The sequence below is a fragment of the Protopterus annectens genome, chromosome 3.part0, assembly GCF_019279795.1.
Source record: "Protopterus annectens isolate FY-2018-M chromosome 3.part0, PAN1.0, whole genome shotgun sequence".
NCBI lineage: Eukaryota > Metazoa > Chordata > Ceratodontiformes > Protopteridae > Protopterus > Protopterus annectens.
The window spans coordinates 740,169,786-740,193,370 of NC_056731.1; positions in this window are offsets into that span (position 1 = coordinate 740,169,786).

Here is a 23,585-nt window from a genome sequence, read left to right on the forward strand (position 1 = left end):
AATAATATCAGTTTTATACTTAATGATCTGACATGGTAGTTGGGTTTGATTATGGTGATGTCACACCCCCTGCAAACCACAGCCCTGTACTTAAAGTCTTCACTTTGGTACTGGAATTTTGAAAAATGGCAGCTCCAATGAAGGCACAAGGCCATGCTCCCAGCTGGTCTGTTAAGGAAACCAAAATCATGGTCTACCTCTTGAAGGGCTCATAGCTGGATGAGACTAAAAGTGCAATACACAACACAGACTGGAAAAAATCTGATACCTGTCAAGGGTTTGGTGAATACCTGTGATCCCCGACAGGTATCACCCACTCTGGCCTCCAGTGACACCACAGGTATGATGACCTGCCAAAGTACATGTCTGATCAGCTGGCTGAGTGGGTAGACCAGGTGACAGTGAGAAGGCCAAGTTCTACAGTAAGCATTTCAACATTTTATTCTTAAATATTATCTAAAATATGTTTTAAAAACATATTAGGAAAGTAAGTGCAAGAAGAAATGTATGCCTATGCTCAAATATGTATCTATATGTAATCCAGAGGTTTGGATAGGCTTAAATAAATCTGTAAACAGAAATACATCTGTATATAAATATCACTTGTTTATGTGCAGGTTAGGTTTTGTGTATAAATGCAAATATATATGTATGAGTAAAACATATGTTTAAGAGAACATATATAAAATATAAATGTGCAGAAGTATACATATGCATATTAAATATGCATATATATATATATATATACACACACACACACACACACACACACACACACACACACACACACACACACACACACAAGCAGCTAAGAACATATTTGCATTGCCATATAATTTCATATACTGTAGTTATTAGTGTATTAGTTATTAGTACTATAGGCAGACATATTTAAACAAAGTTTAGGTTTGTATAGACTGCAAACTATTTATTAATATAATAATTATATAAGATAGTCATTTATTCTAAAATAGTAACTGCACATACAAGATGGCTGAGCTCATTTAACCACTACACCCTAGTCAGAGAAGGGGTGAGGGTAGGAGTTAAGGTAGCAACTGAATGGCCAGCAGTTTGTTTTTAAAGAACAAAGAACTGCACTGTTCAATGCATTTTTTTCAGATTTTTAAAGTGCACTGATTACAGCAACTTTACACGGGCTGACTTTAAATTGCAGATAAGGTACACAAGACATAATTCAAAACAGTAATATCAACAAAAATATTAGAAAAGGTTGAAGAAAGTCCCCATTCCTCAAACAGAAAAGCTGCACACAAACATCAAATGTAGCATTTTGAAGGAAGAAGTTTAACTTGCAGTAAACAAGAAATATATAGTATTACAGATCATTTCAGTAGAAAAACATTATGAAAATCTGTACTTTACTGCTTTTATTCTTAGTAAATGTAAGCATATAAAGCAGATATATTCAGTATAAATATATGCAGAAAGAAGCACACAGATCTAGTATAAGTGCAATAACTTATGTGTTTTGCTGATTAATAAATGTAATACTGTAAAAAATATTATATAGCACATCTGTGCTAGCAACCATACTCAGTGTCTAGATGCAGCAGAAGAGGAGATCTTATATAATCAGGCTCAGGAGTACAGGTGCCTTAAAAGATTGATCACGAATGATTGTGAGTATGCAAACATGATTCTGGAAAAAAAAACACAAATGTCATTCCAAAAAAATGTGTTAAATAATACCTGAATTTTTTTGTTTGTTTTATTTATTTTCTAAGTATAAATCCAGAAGTAATTCTAACACAAAAATAATAAAAGAAGTAAGTCTAGCAGAATCCACATCAGACAGAAATTTCAAATGCGTTACCATTTGTAATGTTACACCGGCTTATCTGGTCATTATCAATAGGCTGCAAAGGGTCTATATTAGATCAGTGAACACTTAAAAAAGCGAACGCTGATTGATCGAACTTATGCAAGTGAAAGCTTAAAATCTCGAACTGTTAGAACAGCGATTTTTTTCCTAGGGAAAAAAAAATCGCTGATCCAAACACATACACACAACACAAGCACACCAAACAAACAGCAATCCACACACATACACCTAAAATCTGACACCTAACCTTACACTAAACTATACACACACCACTAACTATCCACTTACCTTAACCCAAACCCTAACCCTAAGGTCCGGTACTATCGCACACTCACCTCACCCGCTCCCTAACCCGCCCTAACCCTCACGTCCACACAATCGCACACATACCTAACCCGTGCCCTAACCCTAACTCACCTAACCCGCCATAACACTCACATCCACACAATCGCACACTTACCTGAATCTGACCTGTAACTTTTCACCACAGCACTGAAAATACCGAAGCAACAGAAACGGACAACCGAATTCTTTCCCTAGGAAAAAATTTGGGTTTCTGTTGCTTCTATATTTTAAACATTCGCTTACATAAGTTTGATCAATCAGCGTTCGCTTTTTTAAGCATTCGCTGATTTAATATAGACCCGGCTGAAAATATAGAAAAAAACAACATCTGATTATCATTATGCTCATTGTTCACAGGTTTTCTGTACCATTTCCCAGAATATTTTTTTAAATAAATATTTAATTAAAAAAAAATCACTGTTAATAAAGATTGCTCTGATGTATTATATTATAAGTGGATTTATTGTCTCCACTTCTTGTTTGTGTTTCTACCCTCCCTCACTCTTTTTTCTCATTTAAATTATGCATTACTTTATAATATTTTCCCTTTTTCTCCCATAATTTGTTCATTTTTCTACAGGTTCAGAATCCCTAGCTGCAGCCCAACTATATTATTTCCCTGTCAGGGGACTTTCACCCTCTGGCCGTCAAGGGATGTTCTAATAAGGCTGAGTGGTGACACTGGACCTATATACCCCCACTTTCCTAATTCGGCACCACACAAACAGTCTCAAGCCCATTATCCACAGGCAAATACAGAACAAGTCCAACTTCAACCCAACTCCTTCATCTCCTCCCTGCAAAAAAATTAACTGGTCACCACTAAAATACCTCGACCTAGATGAGGCTGTCCACTTCTTCAACAGTGCCTTCCTCTCCATCCTAAACACCCATGCTCCTGTAGAAAATGCCAAAGTCAGATCCAGGTGTGCCCCATGGTTACAAAAGACCACCAGAACCCTAATGAAATCCAGAGATAAGGCCTGGGAGCACTGACGACTAACAAAAAATAACTCAGATAGGCAATCATTCCTTGAACTGCACAATAAAGCCAAAAAGCAAATAAAATTAGACAAATCCCTCTACTATAAATCCGCCCTAAACTCTACCAACCACAACCCTAAGCAATTCTGGTCCACTATTAACACTATCCTCCACCCAGGGAAGGTAGATACCCCCCAGCCATCCATTCCCCCCTTCTCCAGCAGTATTGCTGAATCCCTCAACAAACACTTCACTGAAACTATAACATCTCTAAACAAACAACACTTCCCTACAACAGCCCCCCAACTCCTAACCCTAAACCTCCCACTCCTCTTTTCTTCTTCACCTCAGTACCTACCTCCAACATAAAAAGACTATTCTCAAAACTTAAACCCACCAAACTTGCAGCTGACAACCTCCCCTCTGAATACTTCAAAATTGCAGCTGATATACTAGCCTACCCAATTTCAATTCTAATCAACCGTTCCATAACAGAAGACTATGTTCCCTCGATATGGAAAATATCTCACATCATTCCCCTTCACAAAGGCACCCCCTCCACCAACCTCTCCAATAGCTGCCCTACTGCTATCCTCTCCCCTCTCTCCAAGATACTTGAAAAATGTATCAACACCCAGGTCTCCAACTACCTCCTAGCTAATAATGGGTCTACATTATAACATTGAATTTTATAAAGTTCGAATGTTATAATATCAAACCAGTTTTGTCGAATGCTGAAAACAGCGAAGGTGCAGGACACCGAATTCTTTCCCAGGGAAAGAATTTGGTGGGCCGTTGCTGTGGCTTCACTGTTTTCAGCGTTTGATATGTTGGAGCGTTACGGGTCGGGTTCAGGTAAGTGTGCGATTGTGTGTAGGTTAGGGTAGGGGACGGGTTAGGTGAGTTAGGGTTAGGGAGTGGGTCAGGTAAGTGTGCGGTTGTGTGTAGGTTAGGGTTAGGGGGCGGGTTAGGTGAGTTAGGGTTAGGGCACGGGTGAGGTGAATGTGCGATAGTGACGGACCTTAGGGTTAGGGTCGAGTTAAGGTAAGTGGATAGCTAGTAGTGTATGTAAAGTTTAGTTTAGGTTTAGGTGTAGGATTTTAAGTGTATGTGTGTGGATTGCTGTTTTTTGTGTGTGTTGTGTGTATGTTTCTCGGAATAGTGATTTTTTTACCTGGGAAAAAAATCGCTATTCTGACTGTTCGATGTTTGCGGATTTCGATGTTTAGGGTTCTATATTATAACATTTGATCTTTGTAGTTTTCGATGTTATAATATAGACCCACTAATAATCTCCTCTCCAAAACTCAACATGGTTTCAGGCCATATCACAGCACTACCTCCGCTCTGCTCTCCTTCAACAATGCTATACTTCACCACAAAAACAATGGCCTCTTCTCTATTGCCGTATGTCTAGATCTCTCAAAGGCCTTTGACATGGTATCTCATGAGCTACTATCTCTGCTCTCCCCAGCCTCTCCTTCTCACAATCAGTCTGCAGCTGGTTCCACAGCTATCTACATGGACACCATCAATCAGTAATCTGGGACGATAACCTATCACCTCACCTCCCAGTTATGCTCAGAGTTCTCCAAGGGTCTATCCTTGGCCCTCTGTTATTCTCACTTTTCACTAACAACCTATATACTGCCACCACACAGGCATCTGTTATACAGTATGCAGATGACTCTACTCTCATCGGCTCTGCCCCCACTCTGCCAGAACTACAACAAATCACACAGGAATTATTCTTTTCTGTAGAAAGCTGGCTATCCAATGCACAGCTCCTACTCAACCCAAGTAAGACAAAACTTCTCCTGTTCCAACCTTCCAAAGCCACCCAAAACACCCCCCACTTCAACATTCTCGCCAAAGACAATACCATCATCTCTCCATCAGAACACACAAAATTACTACGTGTTGAAATAGACAACAAACTTAGATTTGACAACCACATATCCCTCACACTAAAAAAAGTTCACAAGAAACTTGGTGCATTATATCGAAGCCGCCAATTCCTAACCAAGGTGGCTAGAATCTCCATAGCCAATTCCCAGCTAATCTCCACCCTACTCTATGCATCCCCCATACTAACCAACCTTAGACAGACAGACCTACACAAACTGGATGCTTGTTACAACAAAATTACTAAATTTGTCACTGGAACCTCCTACCATCCTTGTATCTCCCTTAAAGAAGTAAACTGGCTAGAACTCCCCCAACTCCTTCACTTTAATCAACTCACCCTCGCTCATACATTTATTAACCACTCCCATAACATCCCTTCCCTTCAAACCCTTCTCCAACCCTATCACTCCACTAGGCCCCTAAGATCAAGCAATAAAAATCAACTCACTGTTATTAAACCCAAACACTCAGCAGGAGAAGCCATATTTTCATATACCATATCTAAACTTTGGAACAATCTTCCACCCTCTATAACTACTCTACCTTCCAGCAGCCTTTTCAAGACTGCACTCAAATTCCACTTAAATTTGCACTGGCTTTGTCCTTGTTCTAATCCAGACTAATACCCCCACCCCTACCCCCCACCTAGACTCTTAACCCAACTATACTACTGCCACTACTAACCACAGTCAGAAATAGCTAGTTGTCTTTACATACTTTAAAATCTTGTCTGACAACTTTGTTACTAATGCTATAAATGACAAGAAACTATTTTAACTTGCAACATTTACTGTATATACTGTTGATAATCAATATCTTGTTATTGTATTAAAGCCAGCAACCAATAATGTTGTTTACTATTGCTGCAATTTTGTATCTCTATTTATCATGTACATGATGGGGAGCTTTTCTCCCCTGGCATCCACTGAAAAAGGACCTGCATCCAGTCGGAATTTCGCGGTAAACAAATGTAAATAAATAAATAAATAAATATCCTGGCATGTTGCAGCTTCATAAGCCACATAAATTGTGGGCTTCTGGACTTGGCTGAGGATGTGGTGGAACAGGTAGTGGACAGGCATCTTCTTTCACTGCAGGATGCTTTTCAGTGAGTTCAAGACTCACTGCCCAGTCAGTGCCGACCACCTCACCACCACAGGCTTCCACCCTCTCAACACTGGGGTCATCCATTGCAACACCATCAGGCAGAAGAAACATTTGATATGCCTTCCTGTTACAACCTTCACTTCACCTTCTGCATTCCCTGAACTTCTGTCCTACATCCTCTAACCTACTTCCTACCCATACTCCTCATGTGCATAAAAAAAAATGAAAAATCCCCTTGATTTTTTCTTTTTTGTTTCCCTCTATATTATGTCACTCTTTTTTCAATCTTTCCTATCTTCCCCTTTCCACTATTAAAGACACAGACAGGGGGCCGGATTCACAAAGGCTTGCATGGAGTCTAAGAGTAGTGTAAGACTCCAGACAGCCAATATGTCTGCCGAGCGATCCAGGAACAGCCAGCAGGCGTGTGCATGAGAGCTCCTAAAACAACTCTTGCAGGGACAGTGTTAGGTTATGCAAATTACCTCATTTGCTGCTTTAAGCTATGCAAATGAGGTAAATTTGCGATGCAGGAAACACTAACCTGTCCGAGTAAGAGTAGTATTATTTGCAGAAATGTACTCAGTTGGTAACTGAGTGTCGTTCTGCAAATAGCAAAACGGAGCAATGACAGCTCCAAATAAAGGATGCATCCAGTTGAGGAAGCATGCCAATGGCCAAATATAAGACCATTGGCATTTTTATGTGGTGCAAAATAATAAAAAATAATTTTTTTCCCATGATCTCCAATGGTTAAACATAGCACAGCACCGTGCAAATGTGCTGCGCTCTAAAAACCATAAAAAAAAATTAAAAGCCAAAAATAGGCATTTTATTAAAAATATCCATCTGCCATGCAAGTGAATGGCAGGCTGAAGACAACATGGCTACTGAGTAGTGGTTGCTAAGGGGGGAAGCTCAGTCTGAGAGATGTAACCAAGCATTAGTAGGCAATCCTATGCAAATGAGTATAAGGATAGTGAATCCCAGTTTTCTCTGCCATGTGAACCATGTCCCTAGAGTGTAAGAGTAGGATTAGGGGAGTAACAGAGTAGAAGATAGGTGACATCATGAGGGGGGTATGTATCAAAGACTGTAAGCTTATTGGAGCAGAGTGGCATGTGTTTGCTGTTTGTTACTCAGGAATGGAAGAGGCGTGTCTACTGAAACCCAGAAACCGAAGGCGTACGCTCTTGAAAAGATGCTTACACTGTGTGCGCGCGTGTGCACGCCTGTACACCTGTCTAAGCCTGTGTGCACGTGTGTGCACCTGTGTAAACCTGTGTAAAGCTGTCTAAGCCTGTGTGCACGGATGTGCACCCGCCTAAGCCTGTGTAAGCCTGTGTAAGGCTGTGTACGCGCGTGTGTGCTCGTGTGCGCATGTATGCGCTTGTTTGCGCTGCGCTGCCCCCTGTGGAAACAGAAAGGGAAAAGGAAGAAAAAGTGATAGTAGGAAGATAACCAAGGAGAACTAGCAGAGCTGCCAGGTGAAATCAATCAGAATCAGCCAATTACACAGGCAGTACACTAGCCCCAGCCCAGCACTTAAAACTCTGCAAACAACATTCCCCCATGTTTTACTCAGAAACACTGCAACACTGCAGTATACAAAGAGAAGTGAAAACTTAAAAAGCTTAACTGAGAAAAAAAAATGTTAGGGGCTGCCATTGCTATTATAAGGCAAGATGTGCAAGATGCTGAGGGTGGTGCCATTGCAGATGTTGCTGAGCAACCCACAGTGAGGAGACAGAGAAGAGTGTACAGACCCAGGGTAGCCTAACAGGGGCTACATGAGCTGGAGATAGTGGAGCGCTATAGAGTGGACAGAGAGCTCCTGCAGCAAATTGTTGAGCTGTGCAGGCCACGCCTCACACACAAAACCAACAGAGGGGAACCCATCCCAGTGGAAACCAAGGTACGTTGTTGGTCTAAGAATACTAGCAACAGTTACCTTCCCGAGACCAACTGGTGATATGATGGGGATTTCACAGGCATCAGCATCCAGGGTACTGCACCAGTTCCTGAATGCCATGTCAGCACATGTTGGTGATTATGTATATTTCCCCAATTCCTGTGAGGTATTGGCTAGCAATATGCGTCTCTTCCAGCAAATAGCGGAATACCCTGAGGTAGTGGGTGCAATTGACTGCACGCACATACACATCAAACCACCAGCCAGTGAGCGGGGTAGGGCCTACATCAACCACAAGGGCTTCCACTCCATCAACTGCCAGGTCATGTGCGATGCACAGGGCATAATATTGAATGTGTGTGCTGGCTGCCCTGGAAGCTACCATGATTCCCATATCTGGCATCTGATGCAGCTGTACCAGACATTTGCCAATGGGGACATCCCTGACAGTCACCTAGTGGGGAATACTGGATACGCACTGAAGCCGTGGCTGATGACACCCATCAGAAATGCACACACACCTGAACAAGAACTCCATAATGAGGCACATGTACAAACAGGAAATGTAATTGAGCATGTGTTTGGGATGCTCAAGTCATGGCTCCGGTGCCTGGACACATCCAGTGGAGCCTTGCATTACTCACCAACTACATGTACCCAAATTGTCATGGTATGTGCCATGCTACACAATATGATCCTGCGAAAACAGCTGCAGCAGGAACAGCATGGGTCAGGGCCAAACAGCCCCCCATCATTGCCAAGGCCTGCACAGACACAGCGTGACTCGGAGGAGGAACAACCTGAGCCTGCCCCAGTAGGCAGAAGGAGGCGTGCCCAGTATGCCTTGGCCTTGGCAAAGAGGCAACGCATAGCACATACACTGGTTCAGTAGGAACCCTGGAAATGATACCTCTCTCTGACTCGCACATACAATAAAAGGGATGCCTAACTTGACACTACCTGTTTCCAAACATGTATAGGGAGTGTAGTATGTGCATCCGACATAGGCAGCCCTGCAGCATCACCGGAGGCATGATTGCCATGTTTTAAGCAATATAAAGCAGTGCTAAGCAGCATTTACCAATATTTAGTATATGTAAACAAAATTGCCCGTGCTAACTAGCGCAATGTTGGACAACGTTGAGCAATGTTGGGCAAGTTCGGGCAAAGTCGTGCAAAGTTGAGCAAAGTCAGGTAAACATGCTCATATTTGCTTTACTGTTCCTTAAGCAGTCTGGTCTGCCCAGCATGAAAATAAAAAGCAGTGACAGGTCTCGAACCCAGGATACTGTGCACTATAGTCACAGCACTAAACCACTAAGCCATGATAGCATTTCAGTGGCACAGACACAGCAGGACAATTGTACAGTAATGCAAACACAAAGAAATGCTGTATCATGTCCCTAAAGAGGCATATGGGTAACCTCCCCCACAGGCCTATGCAGACAGAGAACATCAGGCCAGGCTGTGTGATGTGGGTTGTGTAGGCTATGAAGTCGCAATCTAATATACGTGACATTGGACGCTAGGATCTGTAGCACAGTAGTATGCCTCAAGCCGGTACGATAGGCAACAGTACAGACTGAAATTGTGTACCGTACATAGCAGTGCAGGCATAGCAAATGTGTATAAGTGTCAGATGAAACCCTCATCCTATGTACACCCACAGTAATAATCAAGTGTGCCCCTGGGTAGAAATGTACAAAGAATAGCTGTCCCCTCTGTATGTAGAAATGTTGATAAGTCTATGCAAAGTGTCTCATGGAAGCCCTGCAGGCACAGCATGATTTTTGTTGATCTATGACACAAAGGTGAGCCCTGCTGTAAAAATACAACTTGATTTTCCATACACATATAGTATAAATGTCTATACTGGGTGTGCTCACACACTCTAACAAATGTAGTGGATTTCATTCAGCATTACACTGAAAGGTCATACTGGGCATGCTCACACACTATGTAGGTGATAATAAGGGATCTATGGACAAATGTGGATAGACATCTCTACTTCCAGAAACACATTCACAAAGTTGTCAGAAGATTATGCTATGTGTTCACATAAACTGCCAAGGTCTGTACATGTAGGTCAAAGGAGGTTCCCAGTACTCATCAGTCATCAGACCCATCAGAGAGTACCACAACACACTTGTAATGAATCAGACTAGGCACGTTCAGCAGCCAAAAAGACCACTGAAGTACCCTAACAAGAGGATTACTGGCCTCAAACAGTTGCCCCATGCAACAAGACTTAATGTAACCCAATCTGTACTCTGTTGCATACTGTCTACTCAGGAGATCTCTGCCCAACAGACAGGTCCATGTCATGGCTACATTCAGATCTGTACTGAGTTACAGCTCAATGGCACTAAATATACAGACCCAACTGATATTGCCAACATCCTGGCAGATAGGATCAGTGTTAACTGTACCCCCCTCTCACCCATGAAAGAGCACATCTCTATAATGGAAGATGGCAAAGTTGCTGTCATCACGGCTGCACAGGTAAAAAACACTCTCCAAAGCCAGTATCACAGCAGCCATGGGATCAGATAACTTCACAGGCTGTGTTCCACACAAACCACAGAACGAACAGGCACCACACTGACGTACCATGTACAGTCATAGCCTCACCTTATGCTTTGTGCCTGTTGAATGGTGCACATTGAAGGTTATCCCACTACACAAGGGTGGAGACACCACGGACCCCAGGAACTAGCACCCCATTAGCCTGATGAGCCCGCTCTTCAAGGCCATGGAATGTATCATCATACAACATATAAACAATTACATTTGTAATCCCCAAACCCTGGACCACAACCATGTTTGGTTTGTAAAATTCAGATCATGTCATCTAAACCTGATAGATGACATTGAAGCAGTCAACAGAACCGTCGACAAGGGTAAGGTGGTTCACACAGCCTATGTTGATCCTGCCACGGCTTACAACACCACCCCACACTCTGGAAATATAGATAAACCCACTAAACTAGGTATAAATTGCTATGTCACAAGATGGGTTGCCAACAGGGTTACTGACAGAACACACACTGTGAAAGTAGCAGACTCCAAGTATGACTTTGGACCAGTGATGAGTGCAGTACCACAAGGTCCAGTCCTGTGTCTTGTCCTGTTTATTATCTACTTCCCTGAAGTAAACTTTAACATGGAAGGTCTGTGGCTACAGAAGTTACCAGAGGACTGCAAACTAGGAGCCATAATTGTAAACACTAAAGATGTGGACATCCTACAAAAGGGCTTCACTGAGACAGATGGCTATTGTCAAAGCCATGGGCTCTAGCTCAATGCCAAAAGGTGCATTGTCATCCCCTTTGTTAAAACCTCTGTAGCCAAGAACTACAACATAGGTGGTAGTATACTTAACATTGAAAGTGTGACAAGAGACATTGGGTCACAGGTGTACACTGGACACAAGTGTGATAATCACATCCCCACAGTAGTCAGGAAACCCTGCTATGTGGCACACCTCATCACAAAATGTGTCTCATGCAGAATAGAAGAGGACATTGTTCCCCACTACTCATCATTCACTAGAGCTATAATAGAGTACCAGGCCACTTTTGCTATGTACCTCACAAGACAACTACAACAACTGTAAAGCCTGCAGCAATACCTCACAAAGAGCATTAGTGGCCAGAAATACATGCCATACACAGACCATTTCAAAATGCTCCATCTGTACTCCCTTGCATATCGCCTACTCAGATGTGTTCACTGCCTAACATACAAAGCTATGTCAAATGCAGAGCTGTTGGACATGCTCCACGTAAAACACTCACAATCCCTCTGACCTTCGGACCCAAAACCACGAGTGAAATACAAAAGGAAGGGGTGTACCCATTTACCTTATGGATACTCACACCTTCAGGTTAGTGGCATAGCATGAGGTCTTGGAGACCATGCAAGTGCAACTAACATTGGGCAAAGCTGCTCATCAGATTGTAGCCTACTACAGATCACCTACCTTGTCACAGGAACCTCACTCAGTATTCCTGAGAACAGTGGAAAATATAGAGGTCCTATCAAACACCATTATATGAGGTGATTACAACTACCCAAACATTGAGTGGGAGAATTACTTGTGTATAACTTCCTTTGCCCAATGCTTCCTAGAGTTTAAAAGATCTAACATCCTGGAACAGCTGGTCACCATGCCCACTAGAGGTGACACCATACTGGACATGATCATCACCAACATGGGGTACCAGTGTTCCACAAACAGAGATAAAGCCCTCACTGGTAATATCAGATCATAAAGTAATCACATTGGACATCCACATCCCACCCCTCCACCCAGTCAATGAAACCACCGTGAAGACATTTTCAAAAGCAAACTGCACACGTCCCAAGACAAAAGTGGAAAGTTCCAAAGACCTCTTGCTGTAGGATAATGGTATACAATCTGCCGAATCAGTTACAAGTGAATCCTATGAGCAGCTACAGGCATGCATGGAACGAGACATCACAAATAAAATGAAGATGCACTCCTCCAAAAATAAGAAAACAATCTGATGGTCGTTGCCCATAAGTAAGCTAGACAACAGAAGGAGGAAACTAACACCTGATAGAGCCAACTTCACTAAAGGAAGGGCATCACTGATCATTATTAGGAAGAAGCAACGATCGCCCATAAAATAATTCAAGGGCACTTTCAAAAGACAAATTGCCAAGGACTGTAGGAATGACAACCACAAAGCCTGTGGTAGCTATACCAGACATGTAGGTATCAACTTCCAAATATGCTGTCAGCTACTGACAAATGGCAAGGAATACAGTGAACCAACTTTCATTGCCCACATCCTGGGGGACAAGTTCAGTGCAAACCTCCCCCCATCACCCCCAAAAGGGCCTGTGCCAATCACAGAAGGATGCAGAGCCCCAGACGTCATGGACATGCAGGTAAAGACAGCCCTCTCCAAAGCCAAGAACACAGCATCAATAGGACTGGATGGTGTCCCAGGCTGCTTCATACACTAGGCCCAAAAGGAACTACACCCTCACCTACATTCACTGCCCAGACTCAATTGTACCACAGGGTATGTACCCAAAGAATGGCATACACTAACAGTCATCCAGCCCCACAAAGGGGGTGCCACAACAGAATCTGGAAACTATTGCCCTATATGTCTACTCAGCCTGGTGTACAAAGTTATTGAGCAAATTGTCAGGGAACCCATAAACACTGACATTGGGGACCTCCAGACACTGTACTCTTCACAGCCCCGCCTTGTTAAAGGCAGATCCTGCCTCCTAAACATAGTTGACTTACTACAAACAGTTACCAAGGACATTGATGGAGGTGAAAGTAGTCCACACAGCCCACCTGGACCTCACTAAGGACTTTTTACACCATTCCCCACTCTGTCATCATGGACACGCTTACCAGCCTGAACATCAACAGCTATGCACAAGATGTGTGGCCAAGTGGCTCACAGATCAAACACACATGTTCAGAGTTGCAGGTGCCATGTCTGACTCTAAGACAGTCACAAATGGCATCCCACAGGTCTTGGCCCTGGGACCCCACCTGTTCAGTAGACACTGTTCAGAGGTACAGGCAAGCACAGGAGGAGTATGGCTGAACAGGTTAGCAGATGACTGCTAACTGTGGTCCATAATCGACTCTATGGCTGACACACACATCCTCCAAAAGGGGCTTACAGAGACAGATACCTGGTGTCAAAACAATGCCACAAGAAGAATGGCAAAGAATGCATAGTCATCCCCTTTGGCTAAAACAAAGTGGAAACAAATTACCACATAGGTGGTACTCCAGTATGTATGGAGAATGTCATGAAGGCCCTGGGGACACAGTTAGATAGTACACTCTTCTTTGATGATCACATAGCCAAAGTGTTTAGACATACCTTCTATGTAGCCCACCCAATGTCACCTAATGTAACCCACTTTGTCTAGTCTGATGATGTCACCAACCTACAAATATACCTGTGGAAAGTAGAGCTCACAGTAATGTGTATAGGGTGTCGTGTAAATATGTACTCCTGTAGTATCATAAACCAGTTAGGTAGGGGTTTGAATCCTGCACTTGACAAGTGTGTGTGTGTGTGTGTGTTTGTTTGTGTGTGATCTCTTTGGAGAACAGCAACCTTTTTGGAGAGTACTCATACACCTTAAAAGTGGTATACTAATCTTTGTCAGGTCTGATGATGTCATCATCCTACAACTATACCTGTGGAAAAGAGAACTCACAGTAATGTGTATAGCGTGTTGTGTAAATGCTTACTTCTGTAATATCATAAATCAGTTAAGTAGGGGTTTGAATCCTGCATTTGACAAGTGTGTGTCTGCTTATGTGTAATCTCCTTGGAGAGAAGCAACCTCTTTGGAGAGTACTCAAACACCTTAAAAGTGGTATATTAGTCAGGTCTGATGATGTCACCATCCAACAAATATACCTGTGGAAAAGAGAACTCACAGTAATGTGTATAGGACGTCATGTAAATGCATAGTCCTGTAGTATCATAAACCAATTAGATAGGGGTTTGAATCCTGCACTTGACAAGTGTGTGTGTCTGCTTGTGTGTGCGCTCCTTGGAAAGGCACAACCTTTTTGAAGAGTACTCAAACACTTTAAAAATGGTATACTAATCTTTGTCAGGTCTGATGATGTCACCATCCTACAAATATACCTGTGGAAAGGAGAACTCACTGCAGTGTGTATAGCGCGTCATGTAAATGCGTACTCCTGTAGTATCATAAACCAATTAGGTAGGGATTTGAATCCTGCACTTAACACCTGTGTTTGTGTGTATTAACCTTGAAGAGGAGCAACCATTTTGTAGAATAGTAGAACACCTTACAAGTGGTATACTTATTTTTGTCAAGTCTGATGATGTCACCATCTTACAAATATACCTGTGGAAAAGAGATATCCCAGTGATGTGTATAGCACGCAGTGTTAAAGCATGCTGCTCTAGTTTCATGAAGTAGTTAAGTAGGGGTTTGAATCCTGCACTCGGTGAGTGCGTGTGCTCTATGTGTGTGGCACTGTTGGTCAATGTGTAGTGGGTTTTGTTTTTACTACTGTATGAAATATCAGTATGTATTGCACATGTGAGGTAGCTGTGTGGCAAATACATATACATACATGTTACCTCAATTATTGCATGTGTGTGAACCCTGCTTTCTCCAAGAACACAACTGTCATCTTTGCCAGACTGTGCTGCTGCTTCCCAGACGTTAGGTCACATCTGTATGCTTGTGACAAGGCCAGCCACTGCAGTGATCCCCGGCCTAGGTCATCCGTATCACACACACTCATTACGGTTTCTATTGAATTGTGTGAGTGAGGGTTTATGGCCGAGGTATATGTTAGACCTGTTCTAACGCAGCAAAGTCTGTCAATGATGACTATTCGTTATAGGTGTACAACAACCTTTGTGGATATGCATGCAGACCCCTTATTGCTTATGTGATCCACCGAGGTATTTCAAAATACCTTAGGAAATGTGATTATCAAAGGAGAGATGACGTAACACTTGGTTGCATGTACACATCGGTACCTGTTCATCATGTTGGTGGCTACTACCTATGTGGTACTGTGGGGATGCTATGTTCCGTAAAGTTGGATGACTATGCTTAGTTTGGCTAATAGCTTTACAGCATGGGTTTGACAACAGTTATCTGTCTGTATGATACCCTTGTGGAGGATGTGTGTGTCATCTGGAGAATGCATTATAGGCCACAGTATGCATTACCAGACATGGATGGACATATCCCTACTGTAATTGCTTGTACCTAAGAGAGCTATATGCCAAACAGGAGTGGTCTCAGTAATGGGTGCAGGTGAATACCACTGGTTACTGGCATAGTATAGTACCTAAAGGATCCAAATGTTGCTGTGTGTCCTACAGCTGTGTGTCAGTCATGAAGACATCATCTAATGATTGATTATGGTCAGGCTGTTGAAGTTATGTATACTACCAGAATGCAGAACAATGACAGATAGTAACAGTATCACCCACAGCACAGTGTCAAACCATGTCATACACACATGTGTAGTCAGGTTCGAAATGTGTAGTACAATGCATACTGGCCACCAATTGAAACTATGTAGCGTTACTGTGTAATACAGAGCATGTCACCCTGCCCATGTGTCCACTATGCACGTACATGCAGACAGTGCACCTCCACCATGTCTTCACTGCAATCTTTGAATAACACTTTATATGAGGTGATTACAACTACCCAAACATTGAGTGGGAGAATTACTTGTGTATAACTTCCTTTGCCCAATGCTTCCTAGAGTTTAAAAGATCTAACATCCTGGAACAGCTGGTCACCATGCCCACTAGAGGTGACACCATACTGGACATGATCATCACCAACATGGGGTACCAGTGTTCCACAAACAGAGATAAAGCCCTCACTGGTAATATCAGATCATAAAGTAATCACATTGGACATCCACATCCCACCCCTCCACCCAGTCAATGAAACCACCGTGAAGACATTTTCAAAAGCAAACTGCACACGTCCCAAGACAAAAGTGGAAAGTTCCAAAGACCTCTTGCTGTAGGATAATGGTATACAATCTGCGAATCAGTTACAAGTGAATCCTATGAGCAGCTACAGGCATGCATGGAGCGAGACATCACAAATAAAATGAAGATGCACTCCTCCAAAAATAAGAAAACAATCTGATGGTCGTTGCCCATAAGTAAGCTAGACAACAGAAGGAGAAACTAACACCTGATAGAGCCAACTTCACTAAAGGAAGGGCATCACTGATCATTATTAGGAAGAAACAACGACGCCCATAAAATAATTCAAGGCACTTTCAAAAGACAAATTGCCAAGGACTGTAGGAATGACAACCACAAAGCCTGTGGTAGCTATACCAGACATGTAGGTATCAACTTCCAAATATGCTGTCAGCTACTGACAAATGGCAAGGAATACAGTGAACCAACTTTCATTGCCCACATCCTGGGGACAAGTTCAGTGCAAACCTCCCCCCATCACCCCCAAAAGGGCCTGTGCCAATCACAGAAGGATGCAGAGCCCCAGACGTCATGGACATGCAGGTAAAGACAGCCCTCTCCAAAGCCAAGAACACAGCATCAATAGGACTGGATGGTGTCCCAGGCTGCTTCATACACTAGGCCCAAAAGGAACTACACCCTCACCTACATTCACTGCCCAGACTCAATTGTACCACAGGGTATGTACCCAAAGAATGGCATACACTAACAGTCATCCAGCCCCACAAAGGGGGTGCCACAACAGAATCTGGAAACTATTGCCCTATATGTCTACTCAGCCTGGTGTACAAAGTTATTGAGCAAATTGTCAGGGAACCCATAAACACTGACATTGGGGACCTCCAGACACTGTACTCTTCACAGCCCCTTGCTAAAGGCAGATCCTGCCTCCTAAACATAGTTGACTTACTACAAACAGTTACCAAGGACATTGATGGAGGTGAAAGTAGTCCACACAGCCCACCTGGACCTCACTAAGGACTTTTTACACCATTCCCCACTCTGTCATCATGGACACGCTTACCAGCCTGAACATCAACAGCTATGCACAAGATGTGTGGCCAAGTGGCTCACAGATCAAACACACATGTTCAGAGTTGCAGGTGCCATGTCTGACTCTAAGACAGTCACAAATGGCATCCCACAGGTCTTGGCCCTGGGACCCCACCTGTTCAGTAGACACTGTTCAGAGGTACAGGCAAGCACAGGAGGAGTATGGCTGAACAGGTTAGCAGATGACTGCTAACTGTGGTCCATAATCGACTCTATGGCTGACACACACACATCCTCCAAAAGGGGCTTACAGAGACAGATACCTGGTGTCAAAACAATGCCACAAGAAGAATGGCAAGAATGCATAGTCATCCCCTTTGGCTAAAACAAAGTGGAAACAAATTACCACATAGGTGGTACTCCAGTATGTATGGAGAATGTCATGAAGGCCCTGGGGACACAGTTAGATAGTACACTCTTCTTTGATGATCACATAGCCAAAGTGTTTAGACATACCTTCTATGTAGCCCACCCAATGTCACCTAATGTAACCCACTTTGTCTAGTCTGATGATGTCACCAACCTACAAATATACCTGTGGAAAGTAGAGCTCACAGTAATGTGTATAGGGTGTCGTGTAAATATGTACTCCTGTAGTATCATAAACCAGTTAGGTAGGGGTTTGAATCCTGCACTTGACAAGTGTGTGTGTGTGTGTGTGTTTGTTTGTGTGTGATCTCTTTGGAGAACAGCAACCTTTGGAGAGTACTCATACACCTTAAAAGTGGTATACTAATCTTTGTCAGGTCTGATGATGTCATCATCCTACAACTATACCTGTGGAAAGAGAACTCACAGTAATGTGTATAGCGTGTTGTGTAAATGCTTACTTCTGTAATATCATAAATCAGTTAAGTAGGGTTTGAATCCTGCATTTGACAAGTGTGTGTCTGCTTATGTGTAATCTCCTTGGAGAGAAGCAACCTCTTTGGAGAGTACTCAAACACCTTAAAAGTGGTATATTAGTCAGGTCTGATGATGTCACCATCCAACAAATATACCTGTGGAAAGAGAACTCACAGTAATGTGTATAGCGTCATGTAAATGCATAGTCCTGTAGTATCATAAACCAATTAGATAGGGGTTTGAATCCTGCACTTGACAAGTGTGTGTGTCTGTGTGTGCGCTCCTTGGAAAGGCACAACCTTTTTGAAGAGTACTCAAACACTTTAAAAATGGTATACTAATCTTTGTCAGGTCTGATGATGTCACCATCCTACAAATATACCTGTGGAAAGGAGAACTCACTGCAGTGTGTATAGCGCGTCATGTAAATGCGCATCCTGTAGTATCATAAACCAATTAGGTAGGGATTTGAATCCTGCACTTAACACCTGTGTTTGTGTGTATTAACCTTGAAGAGGAGCAACCATTTTGTAGAATAGTAGAACACCTTACAAGTGGTATACTTATTTTTGTCAAGTCTGATGATGTCACCATCTTACAAATATACCTGTGGAAAGAGATATCCCAGTGATGTGTATAGCACGCAGTGTTAAAGCATGCTGCTCTAGTTTCATGAAGTAGTTAAGTAGGGGTTTGAATCCTGCACTCGGTGAGTCACGTGTGCTCTATGTGTGTGGCACTGTTGGTCAATGTGTAGTGGGTTTTGTTTTACTACTGTATGAAATATCAGTATGTATTGCACATGTGAGGTAGCTGTGTGGCAAATACATATACATACATGTTACCTCAATTATTGCATGTGTGTGAACCCTGCTTTCTCCAAGAACACAACTGTCATCTTTGCCAGACTGTGCTGCTGCTTCCCAGACGTTAGGTCACATCTGTATGCTTGTGACAAGGCCAGCCACTGCAGTGATCCCCGGCCTAGGTCATCCATTATCACACACACTCATTACGGTTTCTATTGAATTGTGTGAGTGAGGGTTTATGGCGAGGTATATGTTAGACCTGTTCTAACGCAGCAAAGTCTGTCAATGATGACTATTCGTTATAGGTGTACAACAACCTTTGTGGATATGCATGCAGACCCCTTATTGCTTATGTGATCCACCGAGGTATTTCAAAATACCTTAGGAAATGTGATTATCAAAGGAGAGATGACGTAACACTTGGTTGCATGTACACATCGGTACCTGTTCATCATGTTGGTGGCTACTACCTATGTGGTACTGTGGGGATGCTATGTTCCGTAAAGTTGGATGACTATGCTTAGTTTGGCTAATAGCTTTACAGCATGGGTTTGACAACAGTTATCTGTCTGTATGATACCCTTGTGGAGGATGTGTGTGTCATCTGGAGAATGCATTATAGGCCACAGTATGCATTACCAGACATGGATGGACATATCCCTACTGTAATTGCTTGTACCTAAGAGAGCTATATGCCAAACAGGAGTGGTCTCAGTAATGGGTGCAGGTGAATACCACTGGTTACTGGCATAGTATAGTACCTAAAGGATCCAAATGTTGCTGTGTGTCCTACAGCTGTGTGTCAGTCATGAAGACATCATCTAATGATTGATTATGGTCAGGCTGTTGAAGTTATGTATACTACCAGAATGCAGAACAATGACAGATAGTAACAGTATCACCCACAGCACAGTGTCAAACCATGTCATACACACATGTGTAGTCAGGTTCCGAAATGTGTAGTACAATGCATACTGGCCACCAATTGAAACTATGTAGCGTTACTGTGTAATACAGAGCATGTCACCCTGCCCATGTGTCCACTATGCACGTACATGCAGACAGTGCACCTCCACCATGTTCACAGATATACACCTGCAAATCTGTGTTCCACACATACTGTCCACTCTCTACATGCTGCCAATACTACACACATCAGCCAAGTGGCACGTAGGTGGACAATACACTATTTTGAATAACACTGGTGTAAACAATACTACAATGACAATCATAGCTTTAATCCATCATGCCTGCTCAGCTACACCTTCAAGCATATCATTGCACTCTACAGCTGACAACATGGTAACATTGCTATAATGCTATAAAGTTAACCTGTGCATCAGCATCATGGTAGCCTGTTCTTGCATCAATGTTACAGATGACAGGAGGTGGCACAGGTTTCATCATATGCACAGGGTGTGTTGTTGGTTTGCCAGAGGCCTACAGTGAGCCATCCAATTGACATGTATGTGTGTGTGAATGTGTGCATGTGTGTGTGTGTGTGTGTGTGTGTGTGTGTGTGTCTGTGTGTGTGTGTGTGTGAGGGGCAAGAGTACTGCTAAGGGCCAATGTTGATGTAATGTGTGCGGGTTTGTGTTAGCCCTAGGTATCTGGTTCATGTGTGTGTGTGTCTGCATGCACATAATTCCACCATGTGGCTGCCATATACAGGTATTTGTGGGACAGCCACAGACTGTACCTGCCAGGCTTTACAGATCACCGTCTCTGGCCACAGATACAGTACCTGTGCCTGGCAGGGGTGCTACTGACACTATCAGGTATTAAGCCACACTGGGTACTATCCCCAGAGGTAGATGGATGTACACTGGACCCAGGTCCCTGCTGGGACTGTCCAGAGCCACATGCATGTGGTCTTCTAGGATGTTCTATGGACAGCCCACCTCCAACATTGCTGGGGCTGGTACTGGCACTATGGGAGTGGCTGTGACTTGAGGGACATCCGTGGCGACTGCCAGCTGCTGATGTTGCTGGCATACATTGACGTCGACGACTCAACCATCCCGCACTGTCCTGACACATGGACATGATATTGCGGAGGACATCTAATGTCTCTCCCCAACATCTATCTGTGACCTCCGTGTAATGATGGATGGCACCTGCTAGGTCATGGATACTGTCAATTACAGAGGTGTTATGTACCCTCTGTGCCCTTAGTCCCTGTCTGGTGTACCGTTCCATACATGCCTGTGCCTCCATGACAGGCTGGAACATGCGTGACATTGTCAGACCTGTGGCACGTCTGCCAGTGGCATGATGAGCAGCAGTGCTCTGATGAGAACCCCTGGACATCTGCCTATGTGGTACCCTTCCAAACATCTGGGTATGGCTGCTGTGTTGGGATGCATGTGCCATGGATACCATACTGTCCTGGTCAATGCTGACTGTACGCTGTCCCTCAGCTAAGGGCATTGGTGATGGATGTATTGGCAGTATGACTGTGTGCATGGATGGGGTGGACACTTGTGTACTGTCGATTGGTGGCCCAACGACAGACCCTGGCAAACATGTTTGTGCCTCAACACACCTATCATCATCATCACTATTTTGCTCAGTGACAATGGTATCCCCGCTGCAGTGAACCAGCCCAAAGTCAACACCTGTGAGAGGAAGACAGGAAACACACTTTACGACCTGTACATGATGTCGGCACACATGCACACATGCACACATGCACACATGAACACATGAACACATGCACACATGAACACATGAACACATGCACACATGCACACATGAACACAGGAACACATGCACACATGCACACATGCACACATGAACACATGAATACATGCACACATGCACACATGAACACATACACACATGCACACATGCACACATGAACACATGCACACATGCACACATGCACACATGAACAAAAGCACGCATGCACACATGAACACATGAACACATGCACACATGAACACATACACACATGCACACATGCACACATGAACACATGAACACATGAACACATGCACACACATGCACACAAATGCACTCCTCACTAAAACAGACACACACACACACACACACACACACACACACACACACACACACCACCAGCAATCCAGAACATACTCAATAGCAGGTGATGGTGGGGTACAGTATCACAAGGCAAACAGTTATATCACACATGTCAGCATGCAGGACGTGTGTTGCTCAACAGCATGCAGTGCGAGTGTAGACAGCCCTTGCTAATAACAGTATACATGGCTTTGATGCATGTGTGTTGTTGTTCAGTGATCGGCCTCACCCTGGAACGCAATGTGTACATGGACTCAACATTGCTCTGCAAGTATTAAAAGTTCTGCAATGTTCTGTGCACCATCACTCACAGGTATACATACCATGGCTGGATGTGTAGCTGTGTGTCACATAGATATCCATTTCTGATTAGAGCATCTGTGTCTTTAGCAGATGATTGTGGACACAGGTTTAGCACATGCATGCTATGTATACACACAGGATGAGTGGTGCATGTATACCTGATGGGATATCATTGCTCAACATAGCCATTGTACAGTGGTTATGGTGAGTGTAGGACATATTGTGGACATGCCAGTGCCAGCCATGACATGGCATGCTACAACACAACTACAATGTTAAACTTCACACATACACAGTGTGTGTCATGTGACCTATACACTCAATAGCATTGCAAGACATATATGTGTCACTTTGTACAAATGGTGATTGCTATGCATAATGTGTATTGGTGTATATGTTTGCACACACACAATATTGAGGTGCATAGCAGTTAATGCTATGTGCGGTACTGTGGTCACTGTAACTGGATGGGGTGTAGTACCATGAGCCATCATCATGCAGCATCATGTGGTCACTCAAGGCTACTAATGTGTGCCAGACCAGCACATACCATGCTGTACCGGAACTGCAGTACCATGGCTACCTTCACCATTTCACAGCCAGTTGTTACATGGGTTTGTATGGTGCCCAATAGGGGGCATTGCCTAACATGAATGTGTTATGTGTTGAAGAGTGTCGCACAGCCACATGAGAGGCATCTACCCCTCAGGTATATTATGTGTGCTGTGTGGATGACATTTGGGATACTGGAGTGTGACCTTACAGCGGGTGTCTGAATATGCCATGTGTAGCATGTTAACGTGTACTGCGTCTGACAAAGTTGTGTATGTTGTGGCCATGTGTATCGACTCTGCCTATCCAACATCCACTACAATGTTGCCACAATTGTGTGGGATGCTGTGTGT